The 15,179-nt window shown below is 30.9% G+C and overlaps 2 non-coding genes across 2 annotated transcripts; one reads left to right on the forward strand and one right to left on the reverse strand.

Annotated features, from left to right (window-relative positions):
• Positions 1 to 8,954: 8,954 nt before the first annotated feature.
• TRNAA-AGC (transfer RNA alanine (anticodon AGC)) lies at positions 8,955 to 9,027 on the reverse strand. Its single transcript has one exon. It is a non-coding gene; the product is annotated as a tRNA-Ala (tRNA).
• Positions 9,028 to 9,359: 332 nt separating this feature from the next.
• TRNAG-GCC (transfer RNA glycine (anticodon GCC)) lies at positions 9,360 to 9,432 on the forward strand. Its single transcript has one exon. It is a non-coding gene; the product is annotated as a tRNA-Gly (tRNA).
• Positions 9,433 to 15,179: the final 5,747 nt, after the last annotated feature.

The raw sequence follows: 15,179 nt of genomic DNA on the forward strand, positions 1-15,179 counted from the left end.
AGAGGAAACGCGGTCTTGTTTTTTTTCGTACCAACGGATTCCCGTATTTTCTCCCTGGATTATGGTGCTGGAGCAGTGATTTTTACTATTAGTGAGCACCTATTGTATTGTTTTTTGATAAATTGCTTACTATGGGAACTAGGACCGTCCAAACACACTTAAATGCACTCAATTTTATCTGCCGTCTTCGGACATACGGTATACGAACATGAAAACTTTTTTCAAATAACGCAAAATTTATTAATACAGACAATTTTATTTTAATACCCTTTCTTAAAAAAAAGGCAAATTGGTTCAGTTTTGGGGTGAGGAAAACAGGACAACGGAACGCTGATTTTTTCATTTTTGACTAAGCACAATCAGTCCGATGTGCAGTTGTCTTTTAGAAAAATAATGTATAAATATCTATTCATTATTTTTTTAGCCACGTGTTTTCTCTACTTTCTGTACTTTTTTTGTTTTTAAATGACTTATATCACACAATTCTTTCTCATAATTGAACGTAAATATACAGAAAGCAGCCAGCCATAGAAAAGTGAAACTGAGATAATAGCCATTTTGTGAAAAGAGTGAATTATAAAATCTACACAATAGTTTAAACGTTTTGACGTAAACAAACGATAAACAATGAATACATAAGTTTTTTTTAAATATAACAAACAAGGATCTTATTGTGTATTTGACAAGTTTAAAAGATTTTTAAAGTCTCATAAGATTTTTCTAGTTTTGTGGGTGTTTTCTGCAAATTGAGAAATGCCGTTTTTGTGATCGACACCTTTTTCCGGAAGTGATTAATACAGTTTTTTTATATAAAAGCGGTCTGTCTGTTTTTAGCTGAACATAAAATCGACTTCACAGCACCCGATAACATCAATATCTCATTTTTTCGAAATTGTGGACTGGCTGTTTTCTGCATAACTACGTTCAATTAGACGTTTTCATCTTTTTATGTTGAAATTTAATAAAATGAAGTTTTTATCAATATCATTGCGATTTACTTGTTTAAAAAGTTTTTTCGTTTTCTCGAAAGTGGATTGTTCGTATTGCGGCGGTTTAAGGATTGCACGGCAGAATATCAGTCGCTGTGTACATAATATATGAACAGAATCAAAAATGTTATTTTTCTAGTCTGTAATAGAAATCTTTAGACATACTCAACGATAACGACATTCAATGTAGTAAATGCATTCTAACCATAGGATGTTCTCGCCAACTTTCCACGATGGCAGAAGGTTTGCAAAACCCATGAAAAGTTTATTTCGAAATAACTTTTCTACTTTGGAAATAAAAAGAAAGTATAAATCAGCATGTGTTTTTATGACATTCTTATTTTTTTACTGTAAAGTGAAAACAAAAACACGTCAATAAAAAAATAACCTAATATAATCGATAGCTGTTAGTCAAATCGGACCTGATCCAAGAATAAATAAATAAAATATTGTACAATACAGGAAATGCGTAAAAAATCTAAGAGTACTAATGAATGAACATCTATGCTGGCGAGCTTATACTAGTGAATTAAGTCGCAAAATATTTTTCAGTCTATACTCACTTAGAGTGTTACAAAAATTCTTACCACGCACTCTGGTACAAGCATTACTACTTCCCATTCTAGATTACGCTAAAGTTTCCATGACTGATTTTAGCTGTGAGCAACTCGATAAACTTGAACGACTTCAGATTACATGCATAAGGTTTATTTTTGGCCTTAGAAAATATGACCACATTTCTGATTATTTTTGTAGAAAGAGATCCTCAGGTAACATTATCGATATTGGCGGCCCCGTAGTGTAATGGCTTAGAAGCTTGCCTCACGCACGGTGGGTTACGAGTTCTATTCCGAGTATGACCAGAAATGAGATTTTAATCAAGCCTATGCATTAATGTGCTATAATTTACCGCTGTAATTTGTTCTCATAACCTGTTGTGACGTAAAAACATTGAGTGAATAATTTTAGTTTTAATTATAAAACTGGAAAAAATCAAGATTTAAAATAAATGCATTTATCAGTTTTCTTTCGTTTTTTTTAAATCAAGTAAATATTTATTCTACAAACCCAAAACAAAGCCGAATCCATGGAAAAACATTAGCGGAAACTGTATTTTTAATTCAAATCTATTCGAAGCTTATGTGATGAAACTAAATTTGAATAACAAAAAGTTTGCTTTTTTTTCAAATTTCTGAGTCTTTGAACAGGACAGCATGAGAAAACTTGTTTAGCAACATATAGGTCCCCTTTGTATGTTTTGGCGGGCTTTGTCGTCCTAACAGGGACAAGTAGAAACCTCAAAGGGCTTTCCACTTGGTGACCACTGAATAACCGAGTTTCAGAGGGAGGCTCTACCCTCCCTTTATCCTGTACTCCTGGTACTGGAAATACCGATAATTCGGAATTAGTAATAAAACCAGAAAACTTTCATTGCCTCGATGGCCAAACTTACAAATGGCTTGCTTGTTGAAAATATTAATTTAAAAGATTTAACCTGCTTTATAAGGTACAAGAAATAAGCAGTAGCAAGAATTTGAATTCCTCAAATACTTTTTTTTAATTTGGAGAATATCTTTGTAAAAAAAAACATTATTATACATTTGTACCCTTTCGCATTTTTTCGCATAAATGTATATTATTATTATTTTTATTATTTTTATTTTTTTTTATTTATATCACTACAGAGTAAGGTAGACTTTTTGTTTCAAGATTATGGATATTCGAGCGTTTACAGGGCTTATGACCTGTCATAGGTTGGGTTCAAGTGGCCACTTTTATGTAGATACTACAACATTCCCCATTCCGCTTATTAGCGAATATCCATATCGGTGACATTTTTGGTTTTTGTATATATGTCATGAAACAAGGAAAGCTTTCGCTAGCGCGTTTGGAGCGCCATCTATGTATTTGAGATTGAGGTTAAGTATTAAAGCAATAAGTAAATATGTAAATATAAATACACATACCAAAAATAATATTGTGTATATTATTTTATCATTATATTTAAGCATTTTCCATGGTGTACCGGTAGGATACTCGACTCACTCATGGAAGGTTCCGGATTCAATCCCCGGTAAAACAACACAAAAAAAAACTAATGACTTTCAAGCTTGTGTTCTGGGTAGTAATTTACCCCTGTTATCGAGCCTACTGACCTGTTGCAGTGTAAAAAAATGGTGGTGCAAAAGGCCCTATAAATATATTAAATGCAGCTTATATCTATCGTATGTTACACGAATGTAAAGTGATCAGCCTCACGCTTCGGGCGCCAGTCCAGAAAAATGAAATATTGCAGAGGTGAACCACTTTTTCAATCAATATTTCGTGTCGTCCTTCCCAGGAATCAAACCCGGGGTCTCATGCAAGCAAACGCGTCAATCACTGCACTACGAGGTGGACTTATCTCCAGTCAATTTCTCAATTACAAATTTTTTCTCAATTACAAATTTTTTCTCAATTACAAAAATTCTGAGACATCGAGTCGAAAGCACTCGTCCAGAGTTCTGGTTCTATTTCACACACAGAAATGTATTTTTAATCCACCCTGACACGGAAATTTAAAAGTTATTTAGGGTGGAATTTTTAACCGCAATTTATTTTTTAAATAATTTTTTTTTAATATTTGTTAATATTAAAAAAGTATTTTCGAAAATATTGTAGACCTGTTAAAATTAATGTCGTTAATCAACTTATCATTTTAAATTTGTTTTCTTAACAAGTCAATTAAAAGATGTTAAAATGTGTAAGGGTTACAAATAAATACCTTGTATTTATTGGTAATTCTTTAAAGCCAAATATAACAGAGATGAAAAACATTTTAAAGAAAAGAATGTGGAAGTCTAGGCATGTACAAGTTTTATGACCAATCTTTGGCTAGTTTAAATGGCCATTCAGTCTTTGTCTCCAAAAATTTGAACAAACACAAAATATTGTTAACTCTTTATATGCTTTTTATGCTTCAATTATATTGCTTTTCTCGCAAACTTCTCGATAGCAAAATACTTTTCCCCAGCTTTTACATCGCAGTATACTTCAGAAACAAAAACGAAAATCTTGAACTGGAAATTAGCGACAGTAAAACCTGCAGATATTACATCAAAAGGAAAACTCTCGCAGTGAAAACAAAACATTGTCCGGAAGTGCTGACGATCGCTTGAGGAAGGAAGCAAAATAAAAAAGTAATACGAGAGGATAGTACGGGCGTACAGAAACAATTTGTCACTTTGCAGGATGCTCTTCTTGTAAATAATAGTCTAAGAAGTAAATACTGGGAGAAGCCCGATTTCTTATGTTGCGTTTTCAGCAAAAAAATGCCGTTTTTTTCCAGCGGATAAAGCTCATAACTTATTCAGTAATACAAGTCTGTACAACAATGGTATACAGTCCTATGTCTTTTTATGTTTCTATTTTTTTTTATAAAGTGAAATACGAGTATTTCAATGTGAATTCATTTTTCAACCACCTATTATTTATTTAATTATCCACTGATTTCAAAGCGACATTTGCTCTTTCATCCAAGTATAATCGAAAATAGAATGCAAATCCCGTTTTGTAATTATGCACAACCTTAAGTTTTAAAGCAAAATTTAATATAAATGTTTAATTCTCAACTATTCTTCGATAAAGGACAACTTGTGGCACCGAAGGTAAATAAATAAATAAAAATAATGCCGGTATCGTGGTGTAATGGTCAGCGCATTCGCCTACCATGCAAGAGAATTTCCGACATGGTTGACATGAAAAAATTACTTAAAAAGGTGTTTTTACAATATAATATTTCACAGTACCTGAACTGGTACCTGAAGCGTACGACTCCTCATATTACCTTTATGTAACAAAAACGATCAATTTACGCTGCGATTGGTGTACCAATGCTGTTCCCTATGCACCATTAGCTACGGTAAGGAAATGACGATGTTAATAAATATAAGGTTTCTATTTTAATTTTAGTTTAGCATATTATATATAATTACAAAGTGATTTTTTTAAATATTTTTATTTGATTTAATAGCATAATTATACATTTTTACAATTTAAAAAAAATTTCACTTGTTATATTTTTACTAAAACTAAAATCCCACCAAGCCACTTTTTGTAGCTTGTTGGTGAAGATTATATTTATACTGACTTAATAATATTATTTACATTTATAAAAACAATGAATAACATATAAAAATTAACAGCCATTGCTTAAACTATTAATTTTATTAGAAATATTAAAGTTCTTGTTATTTGACTCGTAAATTATATTTATCGTAATAGTCAGTGCGTTTGCCGTCCATATTTACATTTGTCATGGGTACGATTTGCGAATTTTCGACATAAAATATTCACTTTAAAAAATGTGTTTTTTACAACAATATTTAGGGTTCCTGATCTCGCACCTAAAGCGTTAAAATTGTCATTTTATCGTCATGTTACTAAAAATGATCGGGATACGCTGCGGTTAGTGTACCAATTTAGTGCATTTTGCACTATTAAGTGCGAATAAAGGAAATAAAAAAATGTTTTTAAAAACAGCGTAAAACTATTTTGAGATGTCAATACAATATAAAATGTCAACCTTTACCAGTGCCAGTATTATAATGGGAAATAAAGTCAAATCAAATATTCTGTATTAAAAATTGAATAGTTTAATACGATTCGTTTTTAAGACATGTTCAATTACAGGTTTCTGGTTATAACACTTCCCATTTCCATACTTGAACTTCCCATCGTAATCAGTATCCTGCGCCGCCATTATAAACGTCATCTTTATTGGAACATATCGAGATGGTATAAACTAAAATCGATTTTTATGTACAAAAATGCGTACAACTGTATAAAAATTCAAAATGTCTTCATCGGTAACATATAATTAAAAATGTTTTGAAAAAAAATTGCACACACATATTATTTTTCATACAGAAAACTTAATTTTATTTTTTTGATAAAATTAAAGACAAATTTTATCTTCTCATTAGAATACGGACCCTGGAATCAAACCCATGACTACATGGTAGGCAAACAATTAGACTTTAAGGCGAATATAAGTATGTTAAATACATGACGAAGTTGTATTATTTTAAAAAATAACATAGGACTATATGTCTTTAATGTATACAATACTAAACTATGGTTTTACTTAAGCACCCAAGTAAATTTTAATGCAGCTTACTGTTATTATTGCAGTACTTAGTTAGTATTTCTGAATCTCAGTGGGTGTACAAAATAAAATAAACACATAATGATTCTGTATTTCTTATTTTTGGTCGCAAACACAGACACAGGTAGCAGAGTTTTATATTTTTTCGTTAAATTTTCTTAAATTTATTTCAATTTAATTTTAGCATGTTTTACATTACTTTTGTCCGTTTTTTCTTCCAAATTTGAAAACGGGCATTATATTGAAAGTAAAACGAAATGGTAAAGGTTATATTTGCATAGTTTGAAAGAAAATTTTTATTTCTACAAGAAAGTGTGTTTTTTTTAAAGTTATGTGTATTATTTTATTTGATTACAAACTTTTAAAATGGAATGTCAAGTTGAAGAAAGTGAGTATTTTCAAAAACTCCGCGTCTTTGATCGCGTTTTATAAGTTTTCATTAAAAAAATAAGCCATAGGCAAAATATATTTTTAATCCTACGCTTGAACGTTAAGTAATCATACACTAAGGAAATGTGATTTATGGTTTTACTTCTGATGACGTGGAAAAACTGCTTTTAGTGGACTGGATTAATGAAGTATGGAAAAAATAATTATACAGTTTTTCAAGCTCAGTTTTAAATCATTACACGCTCATATTACGCCAGGGTTAACAATGTATTTACATTTTTAACACCGTTAAAAAGATTTTTTTTTCAAAGGATCTCGTCTCGATGGAAAAATACCAGATTTATCTTCGAAATCTTATTTTTTGAACGAAAACGTGTATATTTGTGTAAAATTTAAATTCATACCAAACAGGTTTAAAAAAATACTTATGAATAGTCAATTCTCCTTATGGAAATTTGATTGTACTGTATACTCGTAGACAATAAAAAATAACTATTAACTTCAGATTGTAATACTGGAGGCCTTTGACTTAATTATTTTACGTTAAAATTCATATAATTCATTATTATAGTTTAACAATTTCAATTATGGTTATGTTAGGTTAGGCATGGTATTATCCCTTACCAACAATATTTCAATTAAGAATTCATAATAAGAAAAACAAAATAAAAACCAAATAAACAATATTTATTTTAGTCCTCTCCTGTCTAGCTTCGAAAATATTAATATCAAATTATCACCCTTGCCCTTGTAGGGAAAAAAAAACTTGATTTGTTGGGTCCACGTGTTGTATTTAGTTGACATGATAAAAATAAAATAGGAAATAATTCATTTGTTACGTAAACCTTGACGATAAAGCTTGTTTGCTTTGAAACAGGTCGGTGAAAAAAAAAAAAAAAAAATAGTGGTTAAAAACAAAGTTGTTTTATTTATTTTACTAAAAAAATACTTTTATTTATTTTAAAAATAAAACGAGAGTAATTAATAGATACTATACAACGTGTAAAATGATCAGGTTGGCCAGCCAATGGCGGATAATAAGCCCGGTAAATATCTGAACTTCCAAAATCTCTTTTCAAAAGTCCTTTTTATCTCTTGTAATAATACATATGAAATAAATTATAAATGTACTGAACTGAACATAATGGCGGATGCATCAGTTATTTACCAATTGGAATGGAAGTAATATCCCAAACATAAACTTTGTCAAACTAACAGTTATAATCAGTCCGAGGTAGACGCACCCTCAGTTCATTTATCACTTACGAGTGCCTTTCCAATATCCCATAATCCAATAAGTTTGGAATCTATCCTGTTAGACGAGTATCAATCCGACTAACTTTTTAATGGCGAACTGAAGTTGTTTGAGTGTGAATATTTTTCCTAATTATCCACGCCTCGTGGAATGCATTAATAAGGACATCGAGAACTTTTTAATTTTTCTTAGTAAATACGAAGCATTCATCAATTTATTAAACTTAAAACGTATGAATGTGATAAAGCATAATTTCCTTAAATCTACATTTTTACACACAAACAAACAAACCATCACGCCGTTTCCCGTCAGGGTAGGCAGAGAGGATAGAACGCCACATCACTCTAACTTAGCATACAGATCTCGCTTCCTCTACATTCCTACATCTTCTCATGCACGCGCGCCGATTATTCCTACTTTTGACATGTCCATCTTCAAGTATTTGTTGGATTTGGTCATGCCATATTTTCCTCGGCCTTCCTATATTTCTGCATCCATCAACAATCGCATTGTAAATATTCTTAGCCGTTCTTTTGCTGTCCATTTGCTCTACATGCCAAAACTAGCGCAGAGCTCCTGTCTTGATTTTGTCGATAGTGCTTATCACGGCCTTACAAAATGTACGGACCTCTACATTTGTGCATCAATCGTACATAGTTTTACCACACATTCGCCTGAGAGATTGCATTTCGACAGCATTCAGCCTACTTTTATTCCTGTTTTTTCAAGTCTATAATTCGCTCCCATACATCATAGTCGAAACCAGGACTCCATAGTGAACTGCTAATTTTGTCTCTTGCGACAAACATTTTTTCGCCAAAGTTGATTTAAGTGCAACGTTCAGTCTGTTCCCGGCACTCACATTCCTTTCAATATTTTTCTCAGTCATTCCATCCCTTGTAAACATATTTCCCAGATACACAAATTCGTCTACCTGTTTTAATATAACCCATTTACAGTGATTTCACATTTAGTCATACTTTCATTTCTTTCCAAAACCATCACATTCTATTTTTCGACATTCATCAGCAAATCGCTTCCCTACTCAATTTTGAGTATTTCAATTAGCCAAACTAAAGGCCACTTTATGCGCTTAATTTCACGCTTCGGGTACCATTCCAGGAACTATGAAATATTCTAGTGTAAAAACACATTTCAAATAAATATTTCATGTCAACCATGTCGGGAATCGAACCCGAGACCTCTTGCATGCTAGGCAAACGCGCTGACCACTACACCACGAGGCCACATATACAGAAAATTCAGCATTTTATTTTTAAGTTTCAATGCGTATTTGAAAAAAGCAAAATAGCATAGATAACATAGCGATATGCGTTTAATTAAATTCTGTTCCTCGGTCATCATAAGGTTAATATTAAGGTTTCAAGCAATTCTAATCAGAATTATGTGACTCGGTAGCAAAAAACAGGATATTAATTATTTGGAGTGTATATTAAATAACTGTTTTTTTTAAAATTTAAATGAATTATCGTATTTCATTTTCATATTGTCTATCCTTTATATTAATTTGTCTTTGATTAAATTTTTTATGTGACTATGTAAAACATATATATTTGTCGGCCTCGTGGTGTAGTGGTCAGCGCGTTTGCCTGCCGAGCAAGAGGTCTCGGGTTAGATTCCCGACGTGGTTGATGTGACATATTTATTTTAAAATGTGTTTTTACACTAAAATATTTCATAGTTCCTGGAATGGTACCCGAAGCATAAGACTGGCCATCTTACTTTCATGTTACAAAAATGATCAAGATAGACTGCGATTCGTGTACCAATGCAGTGCACTGTGCATTATTAGGTGCCGAAATGGAATAAAAATGATATATTGCATATTTTGTTATAATTTCAGGTTTGATGTGGTTTTTATCCGTAAGTTTCTTAAAATTAAAAAAGTGAATGTAAAAACATAAATTCGATTCTGGAGATTTCAATGGATATTGAAAATGAAATATAAAAATAAATAATATTGAAAAAAATACAAAAGGCAATCATGAAGTTTGGCATATATTAATTTAATTTTGTATATTTTATGTATGCAAGTATGTGTATGCGCAAGGGTAAGAATGTGTGTATGTGTATATGTATGTAAATTATGTAGATCAATATATATATTCAAGTAAGTTTTTTTTGTCTGTTCTTTCCTTAGAGTATATACATAGTATGTTCTTTCTATTTAGTCTGTATTTTGCTCTGTTTCAATTCACTGCAACCTATGGAATAGTTGGCTGGGGGGGGTTTGTGCGGTATCCATTTTAAAGCCTCTCATAATTTCCCAGAAATTATTATCGAGAATAATATTCCGGCACCCTCTAACGTACCCGTCAGAACAGTTGTTCCAATACATGAATGTGCTGGATATGAGACAACTGTACCTAAAAGAAGAAGACTTACACACTTCTGGTCAAACAATAAGAAGAGGTCTCAGCAAAATGTCCATACGAGGTTTTCCCAGAGCATGAATTATGTCATACCCGAAACCCGTACGACTTTTGCTCAAAGACATCTCACATTTATCGCACCGAGAGTGTGCAATATTTTGGAAGAGCGTATTAAGCTCTTAAGAATAAAAACTTTTTTTAAGAAAGTAGTTAAGGACTGGATTTTCCTTAGTGGGAGGGATTTGAGTGGGAAACTGTTTGATGATTTTCTGAATGTTTGAGTTTAGTGTTTACCAAATTAATGTGCCATATATATATGTATTTATTTAAAAAATATTTTTTAGGTTTCTGATTATATATTTGTGGTGACATACTCGTGTGTCTGTGTCAACTAATTGCCAGTCCCATGGAGTTGGGACTTATGTCTCAAATAATGTACAATAAACTTATGTATGTAAATATATAAATTAAATAAATCAATATTAACTTGTAAATTATTGTTATGTATTAAAACGTAATTGCCTAGCATGAAACGGGGTTTGTGCGCTTGTTAGCTGGGAAAAGTGTACAATAAAATGTAAGCAACATGATAAAATGTACAAATAAATATAAAAATAATACAAAGATATCGTCTTTAAAATGGAAGAGAAATAAATTATTCGAATTTGTAAAGATGTAGGAATTATGGGTGAAAATTTTAGAGTGGAAACGAATAGCCTCGATTGGTGAGCTGGACGAAGCCGTGATCTAAGAAGCATTGAGATTTTTCACGGAAGTGAAGAGGAGCGTTATAAATATAGAGTAACTATAGGAGTTATAGGGAGTGATATTCTCTCCGCTGTCTTACTTTGAACCACTTCAGTAGCCTATGATAAACGTACGATAGGTCATATTTCCTAAAACCAAATACTAATACAGACATATTACAAGAGAGATAAAGAACATTTGAGAGAAAGTAATATAGAAGTCTAGGCATCTACGGGGCTCATGACCTGTTACTGGCTGGTTTAAGTGGCCACTTTACACACTGTGTAACATTTACCATTCTGCCCATATTTGAACATCTATATTCCGTCAATTCCTTCATCTGTTGATGTTTGTGAAATTAAAGAGCTGAAACTTTTATTTATGCGGGTGAGATTAATCTGGTTAAATTATTTTACCTACATACTAGGCAACGCCTGAAAATTTCTTATCAATTTCTGTACTTTTTCATAGACCAGGTGGATTTATCAACAATATTTTGAGTTTGTCCAATTTTTCAAGACAAAGACAGGATATGCTCCCTAGGAAATACTAATTGTTGACTAATACAGACATTCTGAAGGCGTCGAAGCTTAGCGAGAAATTCTCAGCTTAAGTTATTGAGATATAATATATAGAGATGACACTCCAAACGAATCCGAGCTAAAAAGTCATTCCCAATGGAAAGGGAATGGCCAGAGGGAGGGAACAAGTATCGTCACGACATATCACGTCGAGTTTGACAAGCAAAACAAGTAGTACAGTAAAAAGCACGGGCTGTTTACGTCGGTCTACTGAAAGTTCTATTAAGTATGTCACTCCCTTTCGCATACACGTCACCTTTGTTTATCGTTTCACTATACGCCCGACTAACTAAGCAGGCAGAGACAGGAAAAAGCTTACAATTACGTTGTAAGTATAATTAATACTGGTAACATATTAACGAATTCTTTTTTAACATTAAAAGAGCTATTTTAAACTACTTACCGGTGAAAGGTTATACATTATTTTTCTATCTTTTCCAGATCGATTTGTACAGTATATATAGGCATTTTAGAAATCACGAGGAAAAAAGTAGCCGGTGAACACTCGCAACAGACTTACATCAAACATATGCCAATTGGCCGCAGGTAGAGAGACCATATTTACTCTAGTTATATCCCTCAATGGCTTCAGTCAGTTATTGCAACATCAGCGTTATCTTTAAGATAAGTCGTTTTACTGCTTGTGCATAGTGCAGAGTATATAAAATAGCCCTTAAAATAATACTTTTTACTACCCTTACATAAAATTGACATATTTATTTTGATACAACACATCAACAATATTTCGATTACGTGCAAATGTTTGGGACAAATAACGGATTCAACGCTCTGAAATTATTTAATTCGTTTAATCATTGTGTGTTTTTTACACTGTGTGAAGCATTTAAATAAGAATTTAATTATACGACATGATAAAACGAGCTGCAAAATTGATATTCACATCACAAAGCCTATTAAGATTGTTGCCTATCTCATAATACTACCACTAATAACATCTTTTAGGCGGCGTTAACCTAAAATAACTTAAAAAATGCTAAAACGATATTTTTAAATTTGCTATTTATTTTATTAAAATAAGTTTAATTAAGCTTGTTTAATTCGGCTCTGAGGTATAAACTATTTACGAGTTTTTGTACTTTATATCGTTTTATTTATTTGACGATTTCTTAATCTAAGTACCTACACCATAAAACTATATAATAGTATTATAAATTCACTAATTATCTATATTATTGAATCACTATTACTAACTTTAAATTTTAACGGATGATTTGAAAGGATGAAATATTTAGGATAAATTTAAACAATCGCCAGTTTGCAATATGTATATATAAAACCAATGATATATACAAGACGTATGGATTATATAATGCTGATTATATTTCTACGTGTTAACTACATCTATTTTTAAGACTAATGGAAAATGGCTAATTAAATTATCCATCGTTTATACATATTTATCTACGCATAACTACCCTTACTAATACATTTTTTACAATACGTGCTATTTTAGATTATGACATTAAAAGACCTTATGTTATGTTTTGATAAACGACAGGAAAACAAGTCATTTCACCATTACTTCTTCATTTTTACCATCGTAAGTTAAATGGTACTGAAACGAACGTAATTCTATTTAATTTTATTTGAAGTTTAATTATTCATAACTTATAACTATTATCTTATGATAATAAATGCTTCATTATAAATATGTAATTTCTTTAACGTGAATGAAAAACCTTCAAAATAAATTACTTTTATTAAGCATCTTTATTTACGCATCAATGTAGTTCTATCGGCATGTTAATTACGCATTAGAGAGATTGAAATTGGCTCTAAAAAACCGATAAAAATAGCTTCAAAAATACACAAAAAATATAATTTTTAAGCAAAGAAACAAATGCGATTTAAAAAAAAAATTAAACACTATATTAATAAAATATTTTTATCACTCCTGTATTACATCCTTGATAATTTACTTTACACGTATTGTTGTCATTATTATTTCTATTATTACAAATCTAATAATGTTTATTTAACATGACTCGCTTTCATTTATTATCAACTTACTCTCTAAGCACAAGTATTATTATCAAATATTCTAGAAACTTTTTGTAGTTTATCTTCGTTGTCCTGTTAAAGACAAAATAACATTTCAAGAGGGGTGTTAAGGACTGGAATTTTCTTAGCGAAATGAATATGAGGTGGAAACTCCTTGATGATTTTCTAAATATATGATCCCCTTTTTCTCTTTTTTTTATTATAAAATGAAAAATGAAATGTTAGTGTTTGCTGCTTATCATATTAATGTGCCGTATATATATTTTCTAAAAAAATACTATTATATTTCGGATTTTATATAATACTAGCGGATCCGAGAGACGTTGTCCTGTCCGAACGTTGGCTTGCCTACTATTATCTTGGAAAAATCCTTTTCATCTAGGTACTTGTTTCTGATTAAATTTTAAAACTAAAAATTGTTAATATTAAAAAAATATTGAATTTAAGTATGTACATGTTTATAGTTGAATTCCAAAACATAAAATATTATATTTTTTAAATTTGGAATTCTTTTTGCAAACGTCAAACTCCGGTCGTCTCACCAACAGAGGGGTGTACGTATGAAGGAACACGATTTTTAAAAATGTTTTGAATTCAATATTATTTTTGTATTACCAAAAATCCAATAAAAATAAATAAATGAGTATTAATTATAAGGAATTTAGGGAAAAAATCTGATTGAGATCCACAAAAAACAAATGCTGTTTAAAAAAATTAAGAAAAAAACTTTTTTTAAACACAAAAAACAACATCTTGAAATTTTTTTGCAAATGCATTCTCCTCGAATGCAACCCCGTAGATCGATGAATAAAACATTTATGCTGATAACTTTTTTTGCATATTCGATTGAAGATTTTAACGCACAGCGCAAAAATCTGTTTTTCTCTGAAAACCGCACGTAAATCAGTTAAGCCGTTTAGAAAGAGTACGGTGACATCACACATACAGAGGAATTACATAATATACATATATAAATATAAAGATTGGTGGTTATATACATGTCTGTGTTTATTAATTATTCGTCCCGACACAACATAGAACTTTGGTCCCTTGAAGTTAGGACCTGTCTCAAAAAATGTATAACAAGCTGTAAGTAAATACTCGTAAATCGTAGTTATTAGCACACAATAAACCGTTTTTAACCCTAATATCCTACCCATTTAAAAACAAACATTTAAGTAGTAGTTGATAATAATAAAACAATAAAAATACATTTCTAGATATAAGTATACAATTATCTTGCTTCTCTAGATGTATAATAAATTGGAACATTTTAACTTAATTTAGCGTTTAATAAACTATAATGTATTTATGTATTTAATCTAACGAGTTACTTATTTCTATGCCAGCAAAGCTCGTTTAAGCAAAAACAATCAAGGCAATTCATTTTACTTAAGTATACTACACTCTGTTCTTAAGACGAAATATTAAATATTGCAGAAAAGCAAAAAATGTGAGTCATAAATATATGTAACGTATTGTGTTTGTTCAAGTTGTAATAAACATTTATTACATCTTGTTAAATAAACCTATTTTAAATTTGTATAATAAATCATTTTACACAACATGACACTGCACAAGAGTGTTTAATATACGAAAACAAGAGTTAGTATCTTTTTTGGAGAGTTACAGAGAGATAACATTTACTAGATGTGT

The sequence above is a fragment of the Micrasema longulum genome, unplaced genomic scaffold (genome assembly GCF_059751315.1).
Source record: "Micrasema longulum isolate JH-2025_06_02 unplaced genomic scaffold, ASM5975131v1 h1tg000845l, whole genome shotgun sequence".
In the NCBI taxonomy this organism is placed as follows: Eukaryota; Metazoa; Arthropoda; class Insecta; order Trichoptera; family Brachycentridae; genus Micrasema; species Micrasema longulum.